This window comes from Hippocampus guttulatus, chromosome 18 (genome assembly GCF_054856545.1).
Source record: "Hippocampus guttulatus isolate MCC_2025c chromosome 18, RoL_Hgut_1.0, whole genome shotgun sequence".
NCBI classification, from domain to species: Eukaryota; Metazoa; Chordata; class Actinopteri; order Syngnathiformes; family Syngnathidae; genus Hippocampus; species Hippocampus guttulatus.
The window spans coordinates 4,242,800-4,264,357 of NC_141278.1; the positions used below are offsets into that span (position 1 = coordinate 4,242,800).

At 42.8% G+C, this 21,558-nt stretch overlaps 1 protein-coding gene across 5 annotated transcripts in view; it reads right to left on the reverse strand.

The window, feature by feature from the left end:
• The window catches only part of trps1 (trichorhinophalangeal syndrome I), a 144,481-nt gene that overhangs the window by 70,578 nt on the left and 52,345 nt on the right, over positions 1–21,558 (reverse strand). For 2 of the 5 annotated variants that reach the window (XM_086136941.1, XM_086136945.1), the window contains exon 9: positions 21,182–21,257. The exons of 1 other annotated variant lie outside the window; for it this stretch is intronic. The gene's annotated coding sequence lies outside the window, so the exon portion shown is untranslated. Of the gene's footprint in view, positions 1–6,493; positions 6,694–6,938; positions 7,294–21,181; positions 21,258–21,558 lie in introns of those variants that run through there. 2 more of the 5 variants (XM_086136944.1, XM_086136943.1) reach the window with 2 other exon arrangements.

The following is a 21,558-nucleotide window of genomic DNA, read 5'->3' on the forward strand; positions in this document are numbered from 1 at the left end:
CCATCAGGGGGTTGCACTCACGGGAAAGCGTCGAGTTCTGTAATGCGAACTCATAACACCAGAGCATGAATATCTTAATTGTGCATTTATGAGTTTGAACGACGGCACAGCGTTTGACACTCTGCAGAGGCTTTTTCGGCCCAAGACGAAAGCCACACTTAGGAGGAATATAAACACACGCTAATGTACGACACCAGACAAGAGTCAAAACCAAATTTGCCAAGAAATGTGTGCGGGATTAGCGGTCGATAAAATCGCTTGCTGCTCTTTTGTCTGACAATTGGCAACTGAGTGGAAATGGACTTCGGGGTCCATTTTGGGGCCTGATCATGGGAAGAACCGATCTTAAAAAGGGACGAATGGATCTTTCTATTGCAAATTGAATTGAAAAAACATCATGACATTTGCCTGGAAGTCAAAAAGTGTCAATTACAGCACATATTAGCAACAGGGTGTTTTTAGCATACATTAAGTGAATTCCAAACGTGCGTACAAACAGACTGGTTATAGTTTGAGTCAAAATGTAAAGAAAAAAAAATGGGGGACAAACTTCAGTCCACACAATAAGCTTTCATGTGTGACCGACTGTTATATAGTAGTTCGGAAGCAACAAGTTGGACGTTTATAACCCCATTTGCTGTCACCTGACACTTGTAAACGCTTAAATCTACTCAGCCGCCACTTTTATCAGCTTCCTTGGTGTCGTGGCAGGATTATTTACTTTACAGCAGTTTAAAAAAAAAAAAAAGATATAGATTTTTTTTTTAAACATTTGGGATGTCCCACAAAAACAGTTTAAAAAAAGACATTGGCCTTTAACTAAGAACATGTGCTTATAACAGTCTTGATGTTAAAAAGCCTAAAATGATCCAAAACAGCACGGTGACACACTGCAGAGGGTGGCTTCAGTATTTTTAGCATTCGCCCCTATGTACTAAAAGCCAGACAACCGACAATCAATGCACTTTGTATAATTAGCTAAAACGCTACACAGCGACCAGAGGCCAAAAAAAAAAAAAAAAGATGCGTGCAGCTTGTAAAACAACGACGTCCTAGTCTGAGTTAGCTAAGCGCTAGCGACGGAGCCGTGCGCCGGGAGCCTCGCCAAAAAAAAAGGTTTTCTAAAAATAAACCAGCCATGACAAATGAGTGTTTTCCCTTATGAGCTACAGTGCTGAATAAACCAAAAAAAAATTGGGCTAGTCTCTCCACAACAGTGACGACAGAAAAGTATCAATTACAAGTCCGCCTTTCAATGAACAAATGATGTGTCCGGTGTTTCATGGGCGAGCGCCACGAACGTCATCAGAAAAGGACGACGATGATTGCAATCAATCAGCTGTTTCGTCGGGACAAATTTGCTGGTTTGAAACTTCCAAATTACATATCTGTTCATCATGCTTTTTTTTTTTAATAATAAATTCGGTACGGCCCCCGAGGGGTCGGTTGGTATCTGAGGAAAACTAAATAAAACAGCAACAACAAGGGCACAATCTTCACTCATTTAAATGCAAAACAACAGCCGACACCACAGTTGCTCCATTCGACTCTCATGAGAAACGTGCAGCTTTGTCTTGATTTGAGGGCCTTCGACAGAATCCCCACCAGCAGCTATTGAGTACTATTACTCAAATGTCGGCAAATCGCTCGTGAAAGGTGATCTTTCCTACCCGGCGGCCACGTTCTGTATTGTCAGCGTCTGAAAAGTATTTTGTCACATCGGGATGAAAACAGTTTACCCGTAAACGGTGATGACATTTTTAGACCGTGTGACGTTTGAAAGCAATCGTTGATCCTATTGAGCATCTTTCACAGTACAAGTTGTTATTCAGATTTTCCCATCTGGTGCATGATATTACTTTTGGGTTTTTTTCAGCGATTCTGAATCTGTCCTCTTTTTTTTTTTGAGCACATCAGATTTTTAAAATTAAAATATTTTGTAATATTTATGAATTTCTCCCCTGAAATGTCATACTGCCGCTATAAATTACAACGCGTGCTAAAAATCCACATTGCACAAGCTTTAACTGATTAAACGTAAAAAGGAAAAAAATTGAAAATATCTTGTGGTTGAAGAAAGTAGACTTTTTGTTTTTCAAATCAGCGCTAAAATTTTTTATTTAGGGACACATAAATCCATCTCTGATGACAATTTGCTGTTGGCCAGTAGAATTATGATCATTTCAGCTACGATGATGCTCCTGGCGTTGATTTTTCTTTTTTTAATCTGTCACACCCGATGATCTGACGGCAAAACATGACATCACTGCATGGAATAGAAATCCAGCCGAACCGAAGCCCAAAATACACTGATCAAAAGCCGGACCTTCTGTTCTGGCTTAGATTTTTGGGGCAGATGACAAAGGCTGCCCACTTCAAAGGAAGTTGGCATTCCGCCTTGCGATACAGATGTACTGATTGAGCAAGTTAGGTTCACGGCATATCATACCATACACAATTTGAGAGTCACTCAGACAATTTCATGCTTTCGTTATGAAATCACACCACTGTATGCATCGCACGACTGTGCAAAAAGTTGAGGGGCTCACTTCAAGATGTCCTGCTTTTCACCACCAAAAAAAGTTTCTTAGCAATTTAGGGTGATCATAAATTTTTGAGCAGTGGTGTATTTTTCAATGTTTGCAGTACAAAAAAAAAAAAACAAACACACACACACACACACACACTACAACTGCCGATAGTTACGAGCTTTCACGATTAAACTTTTCATCAAGAAGTGCAATCCGATACACATACAGGTATGTACGTCACACACCTCCACATAATGCACAAAACACCTACACGGATATAAACATCAAATCAGTGAAACTGATCAGTCAAATTCTGTCAGCCATTTGACATAAAAATAATAATAATCTCCGCCTGTGGCTTTATGACTCGTGTATGTTCTAATTAACCCCATTTAGGATTTGTTTATATGCAATATTGCAATACGTGGTCCCCGGGAGGAATTTTTAAATGTCACTCTTGGACTGAAAAAGTTAGCAAAGCCCTGTTGGAAAGTTCCAAACAATCTCTACATAAATGACAAACTTGTTGAAACACATATCGTCAGATGCGAATTACCTAGTGTCATGCTTCATGAAGCTCCAACGGGATCGTGGTCACCGCCATTCAGCCTCAAAAGTTGAACGGGCCAGGAGTAATGTCTACTTGCGCTCCCCACCGTCCTCCCCCCGTAACGCCGAGCTGCTCGGAAGCGACCAAAAGACAAACGCGCGGCAGCCCGCAAAATCACTACAGTTGTTCCTCCGTGTCGTACAGCGCGTCAAACCGTCAATAAAATGATGGCGAGATGCATTCCAAGCGCTTGCGACTTTCCCCTACTCGCTCCCGTGTCCGAGGCCCTCGCACTTTTTCTCCCACGCGACCAGAAAACTTTCTCCTCAGCCCAGTTGCACCGCAGAGGCTTCACATCTTGCAGCCATATGAGTAATCCGTGGTTGTCTCCATAATGCGAGCGTGCACGCACACACACACACACAAAAGTGCTGTGTTCTATCCCACACACACATACGGGAAAGCGTTTTATAAGCAGACGTTCTATTTAAGAGGTCATCAACTGGTTTGAGGTTTAATAGTGGCTTCGAACAAGGCCGTGAGACAATAACATCCAGTGCCTGGACGGAAAAGGAGCAATATTTGACATTATTATAGAGATACTTTCGGTGTGGTGGATTTTTAACGGGACGCTGTGAAACGTGTGAGAAGGTTAGGCTACAGGACGAAGTCCATTAAAAAAAAAGTTGACTGAACACTGAGCCCTGAGGAGCTGTGACTACGTCAATCTGGTTGCATTTCAATACACAGATATTTGGGTGGGAATATAATCAATTAAGTTACAATATTTGTCTTGATGGACAAAATCTTGCAAAATTTGGAGATACAGCCACAATTTATAATATAAACATGAAGGAAGTAGCTGAGTATTGAGGACACCAAGGATATAATACTGATTTTCCATGATTAAACTCAACTTTATTTTTTAAAAAATGCTTACACCTGAAACATTTTTTTTTCACCACGCCAGAGGATCTTTATTGTCGCCGTCAAATGAAAAGACAAACAAGGCCTGCTTATTTTCTGTCAGTTTGGGACACAAAACAGAAAACTCCAAATGTGGGCATACATCCTTTTCATGAGACACGACGGTTTTTAGAACTAATTTGCCATCATTTAAGTCACTACTTTTTTCCCCAACTCCAAAGGGTTACCACAGATGCGTATCATCACTGCCCAAAGAAAAACAGCTGGATTTATTTTTTAAATTTTAGATACCCCCCCCCAAAAAAAAACTAATGATGTACAAGCTTTTCATCGGACGCTACGTTAGTTCCAGTACTCAAATATGCAGAAATGAACTTGAAAACGTTTTCACCACCATCGCTGTCCAATGAAAAGAGATAAAGAAAACGTGGATTTTTTTTTTTTTTTAATCGCAGAAAATGCACAGAACGTGGACTTTCCGGGCGTTTCATTGGACATGTGAGTTTTCGTGCTTATTTTTCAAAATGTAGGTTACTCAACCAAACTTCCTCCAACTCCACAAGTTTAAACAGATAAAACTAGCAAAGTTGACTTATCCTGAATTCAGGCAAATTTGAAAGCCGTGGCTTTGAGTCATAATTACGGAGACTTAATAGACGTTGAAACGTGCTTGAAAATGGTTCACTAAGGCTAAACAAATGACTTTCTGTGGCTTTGTGGATGATGTACAAAAGAAACCCACAAAATGTGGAGACCTGTGATTTTCATTGGACATTCGGGTGAGACTTTTAAGGATTCAAGATGCTGAAACACACTTGATCACTTTTTCTCAATATGACAACGTTAACCCACAGCAACCAAGACGAGCTTTTCTTTGGGCGTCAGATCAACACTTAAAGCAGACAAACTGAGGCAAGTCGATGCTTTTCATTACACGCTATCGTTTTCCGGAGCAATCTTCCTGAATTCCTTTACATGGTTAACCAACAGATGCATTTTTGTTGATGTCCAATGGAGAGAGGGTTAAAAAAAAAAACAATGACTTACTTTGTTTTGTATAAAACAAAAGGCATATAAAATGTGGCTGAAACATACTTTTTTTCTGTCAGACAATAACAACTAACTTTTTACAGCTCCACAGGGTCAACCGACGGTTGAATGTGGAAATAAACACCTTGCTTTGGATAGTATGTTTTTTTTTTAACGTGAATTTCTTTCCCCCCGGGTGCACATTGTTAAAATGTAGTTGGAAACTTTTTCTCGAATCCACAAGCTTAACCCACACGGGGTATCATCACTGCCCATTAAAATTAGCAAAAATGGGCTTCTATTGCATTTTGGATGAGAACCGGAAGCTCAATTTGAGGAAATACATGCTTTTCATTGGCGAGTAGTTTTCTTCTATTTTTTCTTTCCTTTCCTTGAACACTTTTTTAACTCCACAGGGGGAACCTGCAGATGTGTATCGTTGCTACGAAATGAAGGAAAAAAATATTTCGAAATTCCTGAATTTTTAAAAATGTACACATATTACATGGTTTGTTGTGCTACTCCAAATTTTGCAGGATTGGCATGACTGATGGCGATGCATTAGGGTCTAAGATGCCGAAACTTTGGTCTTTTTTTTCCAACTACACATTGATTGGTTAAAGATGTGTATCATCGTTGTTCACTGAAAACAAACAAGAAAACAACCATATTGGGGGTTTTTTCTTCACATTTTGGATACAAACAAAAAAAACCTGTTGAAAATGTGTTTTACTGGCACAGTGATGATACGTTTTAAAGCCAATCTACTGCTTTGCTCCAAGGTTACAATGAGGTAAGGCAAGCTTTGAATCAACTTCTGAAGGTTAAGGTTATTATGCATAAAAGTGGGCGCACATGAGCAATTCTGTTTTGCTTTTTTTTTGGAAAAAAAAAGTGGTGAAGCGGTGACTGGAGAACTGTGGAAGGACTGTGTTTAAAAAGCCTTGCTCGCAGTGTGTGCCTCATTGTGCTGGCCTCGCATACTCGGCTCTCCCCACAGAGTTGTCATGCCTACCCCGGGCCACCTTATCTCAAAGGAACATCACACTTTCTTACCACAGGGGAGGAATGAAGGAGGAAGGGGGGGTTAGGTTCATGAAGGTGGCATTAGATTGGGGGGGGGGGGGGGGGGTGCTGAGCAAGGGCTTTTGGGCATCCATCATGCAAAGTTGCAACAAACATTAGGCCATTATGAGTTTCACTTTCAAAGCTGATAAGGGGGAAAAAAGTGGGGGTCCAACAACCATGGTCCATGCACCCCCCACCCCCCACCCCCAGACCCAACAATGAAAGAGGTGCAAAACAAGTGCTTTGATCCATGAAAGCACAATTTCCAATACTTTACCCTCACACAATAAACTTATCAATGAAAGCAAAGTAAACAACGAGCACACTGGGCAGAAAATCAATGCCAACAACTCCGTTAAAACAGAAGACAGACAACAAAACAACCTACTACTTGTGAGGCGACCGCAACCGCGTCTGTCCGACCGCCGCGTCTCGTCTGGTCTCGCCGCGGGCTCCCCGGCTCACTTTGGCGGCCAAGCGGTAGCAGCCCGAATCGTACCCCCTCCTCCGGAACCAGAAGCCCCCTTCGCTCGCGCACTTTGTATTGCTGTCCCGAGCGAAAATGTGAGCTGCCATGTGAATTCAAAGCTTTCCTGCCTCCCTCCTCCTCCTTCTCCTCCTCTCTTTTTACTTCCCTCCCTCATCCAGCAGCTCGCCGTTAGTTACATAAGTCGCCAAGCGGCCGCGCGTTGTCGTAAAAGCAGCGAACACATCGAGACTTGTCCCGGTCCGGATCGGCTCCTTCGACGGCTGCACTCCGATCTTACCATTCGCCTTCTTTGCTTTGCATGCTTTTTGGACGCCACTCTGACAGTCTTAAGTGTGTTTCTTACCTGTTGATCCGGAGAACAAGAACATTAGCTTCTTTTTAGCTCCGTGCTAAAGATGGAGCTAGCTGCAGGAGGGGGGGGGGGGGGGGGGGTAGCCAAAGGCACCACAAAAACAGGCTGCTTTGTCTCTTTCTTTGTAGTTTTTGGTGCTGTTTGATGATGGCGTGCTGTGTGTCTCTCTGCGTTTGTCTTTTTCTTTTCTTTCATTTTTTAAATAAAGAGTTGTTTTTTTTTAAGTAGAACACGCCAAGCGGGTTAGTTGGGGGCTCACATTCGGTATCCTGTGTTACTCGGCCCGACAAAAGAGAAGCAGTTCCCGGATTGTTGTTGTTGTTGTTTTTGTTATTTTTAGTTCGGTGTGGCGGTGTTGTCGCTTTTGCTGTGACAGGACATCTCTGCCGTTTTCGCCGGAGGCGTGACGTCACAGGAGGAAGACACAGCTGCAGCTCTATTAATATCAACAAGGAGCCATCCGAAGGACTCTTAAAGGGATACGCACAGCCTTGTGGGACAAACTGCCCTCATCCGCGACTGTATTGGACAACCAAAAGATGAAAAGGCACAAAAAAGCAAAATCACTTCTGGGTTACATTAAAAAAAAAACAAGACCAAGTACGGACAAGTACAAGTATTGTAATTCATTCAAGTGATTTTAAGTGGCACGCACTGACACATTCAGCTCAAATGTAACAACAATGACAACCCACATTCCCTCAATGAACTGCATCAACTTTTCATCCGATTGCAACACACACTTTAGACTGAGAATCATATTCTGTTCATGTGATACTTATAGGGCATACTCTGAGTGTGAGGTGCCCAAACTTGTCTGACTTCCAACGTGCTGGCATTTCTCACCCTCGAAATCGAGGTGAGGTTAACCTTGCTGATCTCAAATCCAACGCAAAGGAACTCCGGCACCTCCTTTATTTTTTCAATCATTCATCCATTTAGGTAAAGCAATTGAGTACAGATTGTCATTTGCAATGCCAACCTGGCATCGACGACACCTGAGAGAATAATTGATGTGCGGCCAGATTATGAATGAATGATGCCAAAAATGAATGAAGAGCGGGAGGAGTGATGCCATTTTCTCAGTATATCCATTTCCTTCACGAAATCGGACAAGGCAACATCTGGCCATATAATGAAACAAACAAAAAAATAAATAAAAACATCAGACGTGATATATTTATCTAAAGATTCTTCAAGGAGAAGTACTGGTAACAAATTCAGCTCAAACGAAGCGACAAAAATAAAAAGGCTGGCACTGAAAGAGACACACTCGCGATAAACTGACTTTACAGTAAAGTTCAGACTAAATCATCTTCAAGGCCAATACATTAAATAGTGACTCCTGCAGCGTCAGGCACCCATGACAAACTTTTTGTTGATGTGCACACTAAATCACTTCAAGGCTAAGTGAAATACTGCCTCTTAAAAGACAAAACTCAGTGATAGAACTCAAATGAAACCACTTCAAAACCCACGAAAATCAAGACTGGCTCTTAAAGTGACACACACTCGGTAAAAACTCATCCAGAATCACTTATGGGCTGATGCAACAAAGACCGACAGCCACACACAACGTGGTAATTGTTACTGTGCTGACTGTCACTTCTACTCTGAAGACTGACTCCTAAAGACACCCACTGATAACAAACACATCAAGACAAGTCAAACTAAACTACCGCTACTTCAAAGAGTGACTCTTCCAGAAACATACGACTCATGATAGATCCCTCGAAGGCTAATACAAGAAAGACGGACTCTCAGGCACAGACGCACACTCAGTGATAACTCAAATTAATCTGCCTAAAAAATATCAAAATAAAGATGGACTCTAGAAAGGACACGCACTCAATAAATTATAAAAAACGTTTAAAAAATCCATGGATGTCCCTATGAAATCACTTCAAGGCTAAGAAAAGACCGATTCTAAAACGTCAGGCCAGATTTACGAATGAGTTTTAAGAACACATGCGTGCAAATTAAGCTCGATAATAAAACTCCTGGGCCCAGTGGTTAGCGCGTCGACCTCACAGGGCAGAGGTACCGCGCTCAGTTCCAGCTCCGGCCTCCCTGAGTGGAGTTTGCATGTTCTCCCCCGGGCCTGCGCGGGATTTCTCCGGGTACTCTGGTCTCCGCCCACATTCCCAAAACATGCATGGCAGGCTGATTGAACACTCTAAATTGTCGCCAGGTTTGAGTGTGAGCGCGGATGGTTGTTCGTCTCTGTGTGCCATGCGATTGGCTGGCAACTAGGTGTCCCCCGCTTACTGCCCGAAGACTGCTGGGATAGGCTCCAGCACCCCCCCCCCTCCCCTTACGCCACCCTTGTGAGGATAAAGCGGATTGTAAAATAGGTGGATGGAATAAAACTGCTACGAAAACCAAGAATGACACAACTAATTTCTCTTGAAGTGACACCTCACCGCTAATTTGACCCAACTTGATGTCAAAACGCTGCAGATTGATTTGGGATTATTTGGATTAAGTTTGAGAGAGGCTTGGTACTTACTAAAGAGGTTAATCTAGTAAAAGATCGGAAAAAATATTAAATAAAGCCACATGCAAATTGTGTCATCACAACGTGATGTATAAACGCGTATAAAGATGCAAGGGGATAATCTCACCCCTGAAATCTCAACCCCGGGCAATCTAACTTGGTAAAAGTGTGTATAATTGAAGCCAAACACGGTTTCCCCTCAAACGCCGACCAGAGAGCAGACGGCATACATATTAATAACTCTTATCTGGTATCGCTAAGCACATAACCATGAGGCAAATGGGCCGGCGTGATGAAAATATTCAACGCTGAATGGATTGGAGCAAAGATAAACGGTTAGACGATAAGATGACACTGTTAGAACTCTTAAATCATATGTCTTTCTAATAGGACTTGAATAGAAACGTTAACTTTCCATCGTCAGATTTTTCGTGACATTTTACAAATGCTGTATTTTTAATTTTTTTTGTGCCGACAAAAAAAGGCCGTGCCTCGCGGGCAAGCGCTTCGGATGGACGACGGAGTAAAAGGCACCTGACAAGTGGTTAGTTTGAACTCATTTTTAATTGTTTTTTTTAAATTGAAATTATGTGCACAGTCACTCTAAAATGGCAACTTGGTAAGCTATCCCCCAATTCGCTCTACGGCTTGAAAACTATTGTCTGACTCCCAGGGGTAAAAAATCAGAAGGTACAAATATTTTGCCAATGCGTCAAAGTTTTTTTTTTTTTTAATTTAAGGTAGCTCAAGCAGTGGAAAACACCAGGATGTGGACGGAATATATGAATAGACTCGTGTTCTTTGCGGTATTCTAAGGTGTGCTTGTTTGTTTTATCTTTAATTGCTCAAATTTTCAGACGCAGGAGTGGCGCAGCACAAAATGAGACACCACCCAAGTCTTTTCGCTTTCTTTTTTGAATGCTGTCGGTATTAAAAAAAAAAACAGTTGCAAAGGTCTAAATCAGGGGTGTCAAACTAATTTTTGTCATTTTAGTTACCGTTTCCCTAGGAGGGCCATTATGACTGAAACAACAACAACAAAAGTTAATAATAACGGTTGACTCAACTATTGTTTAAGTTACTGTAATGAGGGGGTTGGTTCCAAGAAAATGCTTTCAATATGTCTCTGACTTATTACATAATGACATTTTTAAATTTTGGTCGAGATTTTCTCAAGCGTCATGCAGGTTGACATGCTTGATATGCTTCCGCGGGCCACAAAAAATGATGTGGCGGGCCGGATCTGGCCCCCGGGCCTTGAGTTTGCGGACTTTGGTCTAAATTATTGAGAAAATGATGAAAGATAGAGACAAAAAAGAACAAAAAAAAACTCGCAGTTTCAACTTATTTGGCTTTTTTGGGCGGGGTCTGTGTGTGTTTTTGACAGCAGTCCAGCAGAAAGGGTAATCGGGATGGCAAAATGCCAACCGTACTACTGCCAAGCGGAACTTTGGACAAAGTGGTTGCATCGTGTCAAAACTGGCTAATGCATCTCTCTCCAGGCAGGTCAGAACAAGAAGGCAAAGTCAATAATAATACACTTTCATCTAACATCCGCCAGAGCATGCCGCCGCAATTAAGGACATTTGAGGTGGCGTGGGTGAGTTGCTCTGCTAATTAGCCACGGGGTTGGTCATTCACGACACAAGCGCCTCTGTGCTGGCTGCTCAATCCAATCGGGCCAAGTCAACACTCATAAACAGCAACAGTATACAGGGCGGGCCAAACGTTGGTGTGCGCTTGTGAAATCAACTTTTATAAGGAATTAAGTCATGAAGGACGGAAGGCGGGAGAGTACGAAAGGAGGTAAGCAAAGAAACGCGCATGGCGGGGAAGGAAGGAAGGAAGGAAACAATCTGTATGAAAGGATTCAAGGTAGGAAAGAGGGATGGTTTGCAGAAAAAAGGACGCAAAGGGGGGTATGAAAGGAAGGAAGGAAACAAAGACGTATGAAGGGAAGAATCAAAAGAAGGAAAGAAGGCAGCAAGGACGGAAGGTCAGAACTCAGGGTGGCTGGAATTAAGGATGTAAACAAGGAAGGAACAGAAGATGAAGGAAGGAACTACATGGGGACAAAGAAAGGAAACAAGGAGATATGAAAGGGAAGGAAGGAAATCCCCCCCCAATCCCTTCACTTAGTCTGGAAACCAGAACGAACCCTAACCTGGAAAACCCCAGCGCCTGGCTTAAAACCGTGACTTGAAACCCTATTTTGAAACCCGACTACAACAATCAATAGCTTCAACTGCAATAGTAAATGGAACAAAATGAATATATATACAGTATATATGTATATATATATTTTTTTGACTGTGAGTAATGCATCTTTCTTCATCTATCTATGCCAGAAACATACATTGACAGGCAGAGCAATTAAATTGTGTGTCCACCTTTTTGAATATTACAAGAACTTGACAGGCCCCGATTGCACACAGCGTAAAGTCAAATCAGTGAGTAAATCGAGAGGGAATGTTTACGTACTATCTGCGACAATTTTGTTTTGGTGTGGTGCCGTGAGATTTTGCTCCTGTCAAACATGTGTCTTGACTCAACGGTTGGGATGCACTGTCGGAATGCTAATTAAAATTAGTTATGCCCTATGAACCGACGAGGACAAAATGTGCCGCCCTCCTTTATGAATAAATGAAAAACCTTCCTCGGCAATCTTTTAACTCTGTGGGGGGGGGGGGCTGGTGAGATCATGGAAGGTGTTTAACATGTTTGTTGTTCGTAACACTGCTGCGTGCGCGTGCGTGTGTGGAGCAGGGCCTTTAGCACAGCGGGGAGGCTCTGTGTTCGGAGCAGCCCTGGCTGGCATGACGTCAAGCCACTGCTGAAACGGTTGCCGTACTCTTCGAGGAGGGCGGGGGAATATCAAAGACTTGGTTTTTTTTTCCTTCTCGCATGATAATTAAGGCATTGATGTTGTTGTTATGCCGGTTACAAGACAACATCGAACATGTGGTATCAAAACGAATAATTAGGATGCTCTTTTTTTTCCCCCCCCCTTGGCGGTAAACCACAGCAAAGCAAATAATTTCCTGATTGCAAATTTTTGGGTCTTCGCGTCATTATCGTTTGTGAGAAAAGACATCAATGGACTTCAGTGCTTGTCATTTTGTAAAGTCGCTGCGATTTAGTTTGAGGTTACGTTTGCGATCAGATAATAGAAGGCTCGCTTTGGTGAAGCAGCATGGGGCTCATTACACAAGAACACTTCCGAACATCTTGTTTCCAAGTAAATAACTCTGTGATCACAGGGCCACTCCATCTTTGGTATATATTGAGGACAGCCGCTGCCACGTTTGTCTGAATTTCGCACACAAGCGCAAAAGTAAAGTGGAAGGATGTCAAGAATGTTCATTGAGTGTTACATGAAGCTGCCGTGGGTGTTTGGGAATGTGGGAGGAAACCAGAGTACCCGGAGAAAACCCACACAAGCCCGAGGAGAACATGCAAACTCGACACAGAATCGAACCCAGTACCTCTGCGCTGTGAGGTTGACGCGCTAACCACCGGGCCGCCTTGTCAAGAATGTGCACAATAAATATTGTTGCATAATTCATCTTTTCCATTTGAGCTTTACACTTCAAAGAAAAACAGGAGATGAAATACAAATATGACTTATTAGTTCATTTTTTTTATGAGACATTGTTCTGTTAACCAATATTGGCAAATTAAGGGAAAAATTTTATTACGTTGGGAAACAATCTCATATTCATGTCGATGAGATTATAATTTTTTTTTGGGGGGGGTGGATTCTTGGCGGCCCGGTAGTCCAGTGGTTAGCACGTCGGCTTCACAGTGCAGAGGTACCGGGTTCGATTCCAGCTCCGGCCTCCCTGTGTGGAGTTTGCATGTTCTCCCCGGGCCTGCGTGGGTTTTCTCCGGGTGCTCCGGTTTCCTCCCACATTCCAAAAACATGCATGGCAGGCTGATTGGACGCTCTAAATTGTCCCTAGGTGTGAGTGTGGGCGTGAATGGTTGTTCGTCTCTGTGTGCCCTGCGATTGGCTGGCATCTGATTCAGGGTGTCCCCGCCTACTGCCCGAAGACGGCTGGGATAGGCTCCAGCACCCCCCGCGACCCTAGTGAGGATCAAGCGGTTCGGAAAATGGATGGATGGATGGATTCTTTACCGAAAACACTGTCGCCCGAGAGGAATGTGTAATTAGCCACACATATTGTCTCTTGTGACAAATGCAGGAATGACGTTTCAATTTCCAACTCATCCATCACGGGCAGACAGATCAAATTGAACACGTCCCTGAGAGCATCTGAATATTTGAAAACACAAAAAAACACACACACACACACACACACACACACAAACACACACACACACAAAAGGGGAGGTGATGGGGGGGGGCAGCCATATTTTTCTTGTTATTTTACGGCTATCTATGTGCTACTCAAACGGCTTTGCCTGTCCAGGGCACTTCCAATAAAACTGAATTTATAAGGCAAAGTAGCTTAAAGGGTTTAGAGCAGTTATCTCACAAGGAGAAAGATGTTGGGGGGAGAGAGAGTTATTGTCAAGGAGGAAATAACTTTGGGATGGGGGGAATCTCCCCTCAGAGGAAGGAGAATAAAGTATTGCCCGACTTTTATTTATTTTTAAATTGGGGACTTTATTCCCACAGGATAAACCAACATTTGACATTTTCCGCCGCACGGTGGGCGACTAGTTAGCACGTCCTCCTCATAGCGCAGAGGTCATGAGTTCAATTCCGGGCCCCGGCCTTCCTGCGTGCGTTTGCATGCTCTCACTGTGCCTGCGTGTGTTTTCTCCAGGTACTCTGGATTCCTCCCAAATTCCCAAAACATGTACGATGGATTAATTAAACACTCTAAATTGCGGGACTGTTTGTCTATATGTGCCCGGCGATTGGCCGGCAACCAGTTGGGGGTGTACCCCGCCAAAAGTAATGAATGGTAATACGCAGTCATTGGAATTATATCGAAGACATCATGAGTTTGCGTCGTAGTTTGTTACGCTCAAATATTAAAAACTCAATGCACTTACTGTAAGTGGCTTTTTATTTTTGATATTCCTGCACATTTTTCCAGATGTGTTTGCGTTCACGGATGACTATTGGACGCGCTCAACTTGCCGTTCTATTGTGTAAGTAATCAGTCACGGCTCGTTTGACATCGTCCCGTCGGCCCCCGCGTCCTCATTTTGAAAAACAAACACGCTTAATCAGAGCAACATGCTTACGGCGCGTCACGGCAATTTTGTTTGAGGGCTTGAAATCGCGCGTGCGACGCGCCGTTTGCGAGTTGCGATTCCGCTCGACGCGGCTCGCTAATTATCACGCTGAGTCTGACGGCTCGAAATCTTCATGACGAGGTGATTCCAGAGAGGAGGGGTCGCTTTGTGGGAATAACGATTTGCGATTTTTTTTAATTTCTTTTGTTTGGGGGGGGGAGGGCATTATGTGTGCCTTTATGTGTCAAGGAGCATTTCTGAATCTCTCTTTGGGATGTCCTGCTTTGGGATAGTTGCTAATACAAGACGGTCAAGATAAAACGAGCCTAATTTTGTCATGTAGCGATGTGGTGGTGGACCCCAAAAAGCAGGCAGGAGGGAGGGAGGAGCAGGGTGTATTTGACGAATTATATTTAATAAAACAGAGAAAACTGAATCCAAAACAAACAAAGTGCTAACAACCAAAACTAATCCAAAGTAGCAAAACAAAACCATGACAAAAAACTAACAGGAACAGAACCATGACAGTTGCAAGCAAACAGCAACACACATGACAGTAGCAAGAAGCAAACAATGACCCGACACCGAGTGTTCGGGCAGGAGTCCTTTTATACAACTAATTACCAAATGACCAACAGGTGTGCAGCTGCTGGGGGAGCCCTACAGTGCCACCTGTTGGTCCCTAAACCGAATCATGACAAATTTGAATTAGCATCATTTTGTCAAATCTAAGGTTTGGTTGATATTGCCTGAGGGGGGGAAAAAACACGTCTGGTTTCAAATATTAATCTATCCTTCCCCTTTGCTGATAGAAAAACCAAATGACATTGACATTATGCAAAATAAGTTTTGCTTTCATTGTGTTTGTTCCTTCGGGGATTTGGTTTATTACTTTTCATCCTAAACAAGCGTAAAAAACGTTTTTTTTCTCAATCACTTGCAAGCATTAACTTGCGTCAACCTCTGCAGAAAAAAATGGAAACTAAAAAAAACTATTTTCAGACAACGTGAAAATAAGTGAAAAAAGGCAGATGAAAATGTGATCCTGAATCGATTAATATGGAGACATTAACACCCGTTAACAATTTAACATAAAATGAGCCTTCAGAACCGCATGGCTCAGCACCGCGCCTCCTCCAGCTCCCACGTTCTTAACTCGTGTGGCGCTGTACAGGTGAAGCGAGGTGACCTCGGGCAAATATTTGCGGCTCGGAATCCCATACCTCGGGTCATAAGTTTACAACATCTCCATAAATCACTGTTCCTTGACACGTATAAATTGCCACCTTGTCTTCGGCAGACTTTGGCACAATTGCCGCCTCAATTGCCATCCAGCAGGCTTTTATTTTGACATACCAAAAAAAAAAAAAAAAATGACCGAGGAAGTTCTTGTTCTTAGAAAATGCTGGTCACAAAATTAGTGCTCCATTGTTTTAACCATGGCTATACTGATGACTTAATCACCATTTCTTGGTCGCTTTAATTCATTTATACTTGTAGTCTGTACCCCGCGTTGGATCAAAATCGTGACCCCAACATACTGGGTCAAATCCTCAATGTGCCGGGTTTATATAACTCAGCATCGGCTTGGTCCCTTTTGGACCCAGCACGGGTTAGCCGATTTGGGTCACTTTTAACCCAGCAAATTTAAAAGCACAAACACGCAACGAGAACAACGAGCAGATGCTAAGATCGAAATCGGCAGCCAACTCCACAGACATCACCTCCCGACGCCACTCACCAGGCCACACCCCTTTAAGGCACACAACACACCCCACCACAGATATGATTTGTTCATTTGGGAATCTTAAATTATTGGCAATTTTACTGTTTGGTCTTTTATGTTTCCCTTTAAAAGTCCCGAGTACTTTTCTTTGGCATTGTGTTGCCTCAATGCAACCAACGTGAACCAAAGTGGGACCTTAAAAAACAAACAAACAAACAAGATAAATACCAAAACATGATTGTCGTTGTGGTTTTAATATAGAATAAGCACATACAATTGCTATACGTCGTCATTTAATTAATACCGCATTCAGAGGACTTGTGAGTACATTATAGCATCGAGGGTCCTCTTAGTAGTATAGAATCTCATAGCGTAAGGCAGCGTTCCGGGAAGCCAAACTGAAATTGTAAGAGGATTAATATACTCTGGCAAACAGTGCGAGTCAAGTAAATGAATAATAAGGTAGGTCCACATGCACGCGCAGACCTCACACATCTAAAAACAGCCGGCGCGCGATGGAAAATGGAGATGCAGAACAAAATGACGTTCATAAATTAGGCACTTGGAATGCATGCCCGGCGAAATAGAGCTCAGCCGGCGGAACCGCACAGGGGGGGGGGGGGGGGGGGGGGGCTGGAGAGAAACGGCGAGGTCGGCGGCAACGCTGATGTGGACGATAGTCTCCGGCCGGGCCAATTTTGTACATGGCTACGTTTTCTCTTATAGGACACACCTCAATGTATCGAACACAATCTGAGGTTCTGGAGCCATTTCTCCTTTAACGTATCTGAGATGATAGAATAAAATAGAGGAACAAAAATGTACCCCCGAACCCCAAAAAATTTGCACCCTATAATTGGACAAAGCGCTCGACATTTGATTCATTTTCCAAGCAAATTTGTGGTAACACATGCAAATCTATTGACAATTTAGTAAGATGCAGGCCAAAAAGTAGTGCCTTGTAATTAGTAAAAGAGAAACATATTTTGGGCGAAAACGACCACTTTTTCAATGTCTGATTAACATGAATGAATCCTCACTGCCTAACCACTTAAGCTGCTCTGAGAATTTTGTAGGATTTTGTACTCAAAGTATTGCTCTGTAATTAGTAGCAAATGAGTATATTTTTGGCACGAACTCTTTTCAAGATTCCCCCCCCAATGAAAAATGCTGATCCAACTTGAGCGTTTGGTCTCATGAGACTATTGCAGGATTTTGTCAGTGGAAACCAACATATATTTTGAGGATGAATATTTTTTTTCCACATTATGATGACATTGCGAACTACTCGAAAAAAGAAAGAAAAAAAATGCTGTGTTTTTTCGACTGAGCTGGCGGTGAAATAATCCAGCTATGAACAAAATGGGACACTGAGCATTTTTGGACAAAATTCTTGTTGCCGGGTGGTCCGGTGGTTAGCGCGTCAACCTCACAGTGCAGGGGTACCGGGTTCAATTCCAGCTCCGGCCTCCCAGTGTGGAGTTTGCATCTCTGTGCGCCCTGCGATTGGCTGATTGGCTGACAACCGGTTCAGGGTGTCCCCCGCCTACTGCCTGAAGACAGCTGGGATAGGCTCCAGCAACCCCCCGCGACCCTTGTGAGGATAAGCGGATCGGAAAATGAATGAATGAATTCTTGTTGCTCACCACTGGCACGAGAAAATGTTGATCCTTGCCATATCTTTTGCTCGCCTGATATTTTTTTTTTAGCATTGATTACAAAATGAGCGAATTAATAGAAAACACATCTTTTGGGGATAACTACTTTTGTCATGATTTGGCACCTCTGGGAATTTAGGAGGATTTTGTATAATAACCTAATGCACGGTATTTGTTGAAAATTGACTTCTTTTTTTTTTTTTTTTGCACCCAGTTCAACAGAAAATGGAGATTCCTTCCAGATGTTTTGGTCTCATGATAATTTAGGATGTCGGACAAAAAGCACTGCAATCGAAAAAAAATGATCAGGGGGACCCCTCGACAAAGCATTGCATGAAATGTATATACAGTATATATATATATATATATATATATAATTTTTTTTTTTTTTTTAAGTAAATGGATGTTTCTGAGCTGAACAGGCTTTCTGTGTTTTTGTAGTGTAACCTATTATAAAAGTAAATCAAATAAAGCTTGGCATTTTTGTTTGTTTTCCTACTCTTCAAACATTTTTCTCTTAAAGTACTGTGTGGAAATCTGCAAAGCGCGTGTTCCGATCGCATCACATCCAACCAGACCTGCTTGGGTTAGAACATCACGCGACAGGGAAAGACATGCTAAATCCTCACCAAAATAAAGACGAGAGTGTATATAGGGTATATAATTAAGCTCCCATGACAACACACAATTAAATAAGAGTATACGCGCGCGTGCGTGCATGCGTGCACGTGTGTGAGAAAGTCTCGGTCTGTGCTGTACAGTGTGCGGCATAAACGACACCTGACAATTTAATTGCCGATCAAAACACAAACGGGGGCGAAAAAATTGGACCGTAATTGCTAAATGATGTGTGCCGCCTGCAGCCCTTCCCTTTTCCCACTCAGGGTGTGGTTGCACACACAGGAAACCGTTGTGCCTACGTTGAGTTGAGGCGGTCGACACACACACAAGAAACAAGAAATTCTCCTTTCCTCCCCCACCCCTCCCAATGCCAAATACACTGTATGTTTTTCATAGGAACACTCATAAAAATACAGTATAAAGATACAGTGGTGCCTCTGAGGTGGACCAAAATCTATGACATTTACTCGCCTGTGGCAGCTAGGATAAGAGGCTATCGTAGTAGTCTCCATCCTCACTCGGGTGCTCCTTCTAGTCAAACGGTACAGATAGATGGATTTGCTATGCATCACACAGTCCTTGAAAGCAAAATCCTGGTTGGAAACCCACTTCAATACATGAACCCTGGCTTGAGGTCCTACTTTGAAAACCAACTACTTGCGTGAAACCTCATTTGAAACCCAAACTAAAATGTGACTTTGAAATCCTAACGTGAAATCCTCACCTGATTTAAAACTCATTTCAAAACCTGAACTGGGACTTTCCAGGAGGAAACAACTGCCCTCCAAGCATACATCAAGAGGATAGTTCCCATTATCAACCTGCAAAGTGAACGCCTCAATCAACAGAAGCACAGTCAGGAGAAGGAGCCGGATGGGCATCGTTCCTTTCTTCTCTTTTTTTATTATGTGAAGCACCTTACCCCTAGACAGGTGCGGAACAGACACTGCAGCGCACCACGGCAAGGTGTAAGATGCTACGAGACAAAGCATATATGGAGCAGCCTAACCACGTAGCAACAATCGTGTATTGGAACATTTGCACCTAAAATAGACTGGGAGGTCTCAGAATTAAGATGGTGGACACCACGAGAGGTGGTTGAGAACAACCGAGACCCTGTAGACGAACGGGTAATGACCGAGCCTGACCTAGCGGTAAACATAAATATTAAACCTAAGAACACAGCAGCTGCGATAGATGTAGTGATCCCAAGTGATGGCAACATACGGAAAAAGGAAGAAGAAAAGCTGGAGAAATAACTCTCCATGTCAAAATTGGAACTCAACCTTGATTTAGACTGGTATTCATCTTCGTTTCTCTATCCAATCCGGCATTAGTTCTCAGTAGCTCAAAACGTGTCAGACTGCATCTTCAGTAGAAAATGTGCAGAATAGAAAATGTAAGTAAAAAAAAAAAAAACCACAAAACGAGTTCAATATACAATCGGACACATTTTCAATAGCAGCGTGCGGCGTTGATTTCAACTCTCCAAACTAATGTCTATTCATCAAAATCAGCCTCTTGTTTTCTCCTCAGAGATTTCCATTTTTTTCCTTCAAATGACAACAATGTCACCCGGCACCACAAGTGTCCCATTCAATTTGGGTGGCCTCCACAAATGGAAAATGTAAACACGTTTCCACGGGGCCTCCACATTTCTTCATTCCAAATCCAAATGGGTCTTTCAAAACTATTATAACCATTGTTTGAGCGTTAAGGCGCGCACAAGAGCATCCAAGACAGTAAATGGAACCTTCATGTTTGCAACAATAAAAGTCTATTGTGAGTCTTTTGTAGACTGGCATTTGAAGGAAGGAAGGAAGCTAAGTAATATAAGAGTGGGTCGGCCTTGTGGGATCCAATCGACCCATCAGCGGCAGCAACCAAAGGGAGATGAAGTCGTAATAATACAGAGTGAAGCCATAATTGAGAAACTCCTTCAAATGCAGCGTATACTATTCTTCGCAGACGATATCATCAAACCATTCAATTCAATTTATTAGTAATGCTAACATGTAGCCAGCTAGCGTTGTGACATAAGGGTAATGATGGAACTCTGTGACAAAAAAAACTCCACGAAATTTCCCGAAGATATTTTTTTTCCTCCTGTACCGTAAATTCCGGATCCTTCGAAGGGCGAACTCCCTGAATCAGGACACATCTGTAGTCTATTTAACCTTCCAATGTTTTTCTACCCCCTCCCCATGCACCTGTGCTACATCAGTCCTTGTCATCTCGCCCGCTTTTTTTGTGCCCCAAAACCAATCAGCTCCTCGCCTGCAATCACGTCCTGCCACCTGTTCCTTGTTAAACGATCAGCCGTGTCGAACTGTCATTGATTTTTCATCTTTCACGTCAACGGAAAAGCAACACGGCCGCACCTGACACGGACGTGACTAGCCTCTTTCATACTTTCTATAAACCAGCGTTCCCCAACCCACAAAAGCATTTCATGGTCAGCAATAATTTGACGGATTGGCATTGAAAACGTAAAAAAAAAAAGTTTCAAACTAAAACTCACCATGATGCTGACCGTCGTCGTGATATGCGGGAGCCCCCATGCTTGTTGCTGTTCAATGAGCCGGTTGCATCTTGGTCTGATGGGGAAAATACACCCAAAGACACTTAAAATTTCGAAAAAGATTTTTTTTTATTTCAGCCATTCTACACAGAGGGAATTAAAAAGACAAACAAATGAAAAAAAAAAAAAAGAAATGTTAAATCCAATCGCTCTGCCCCGATGGCGCCGAAAGCCACGTTTGCCATTGGGCTAACGGCTAAAGGGGAGCACGTCCAGTCGCTCACTTGAAAGAGACCAGGCTGCCTTCTCAAAACAGGCTAACGTTGAGAGCAGGGGTGTCAAAGTCATTTTTGTCGCGGGCCGTTTTGGGGTTGCAT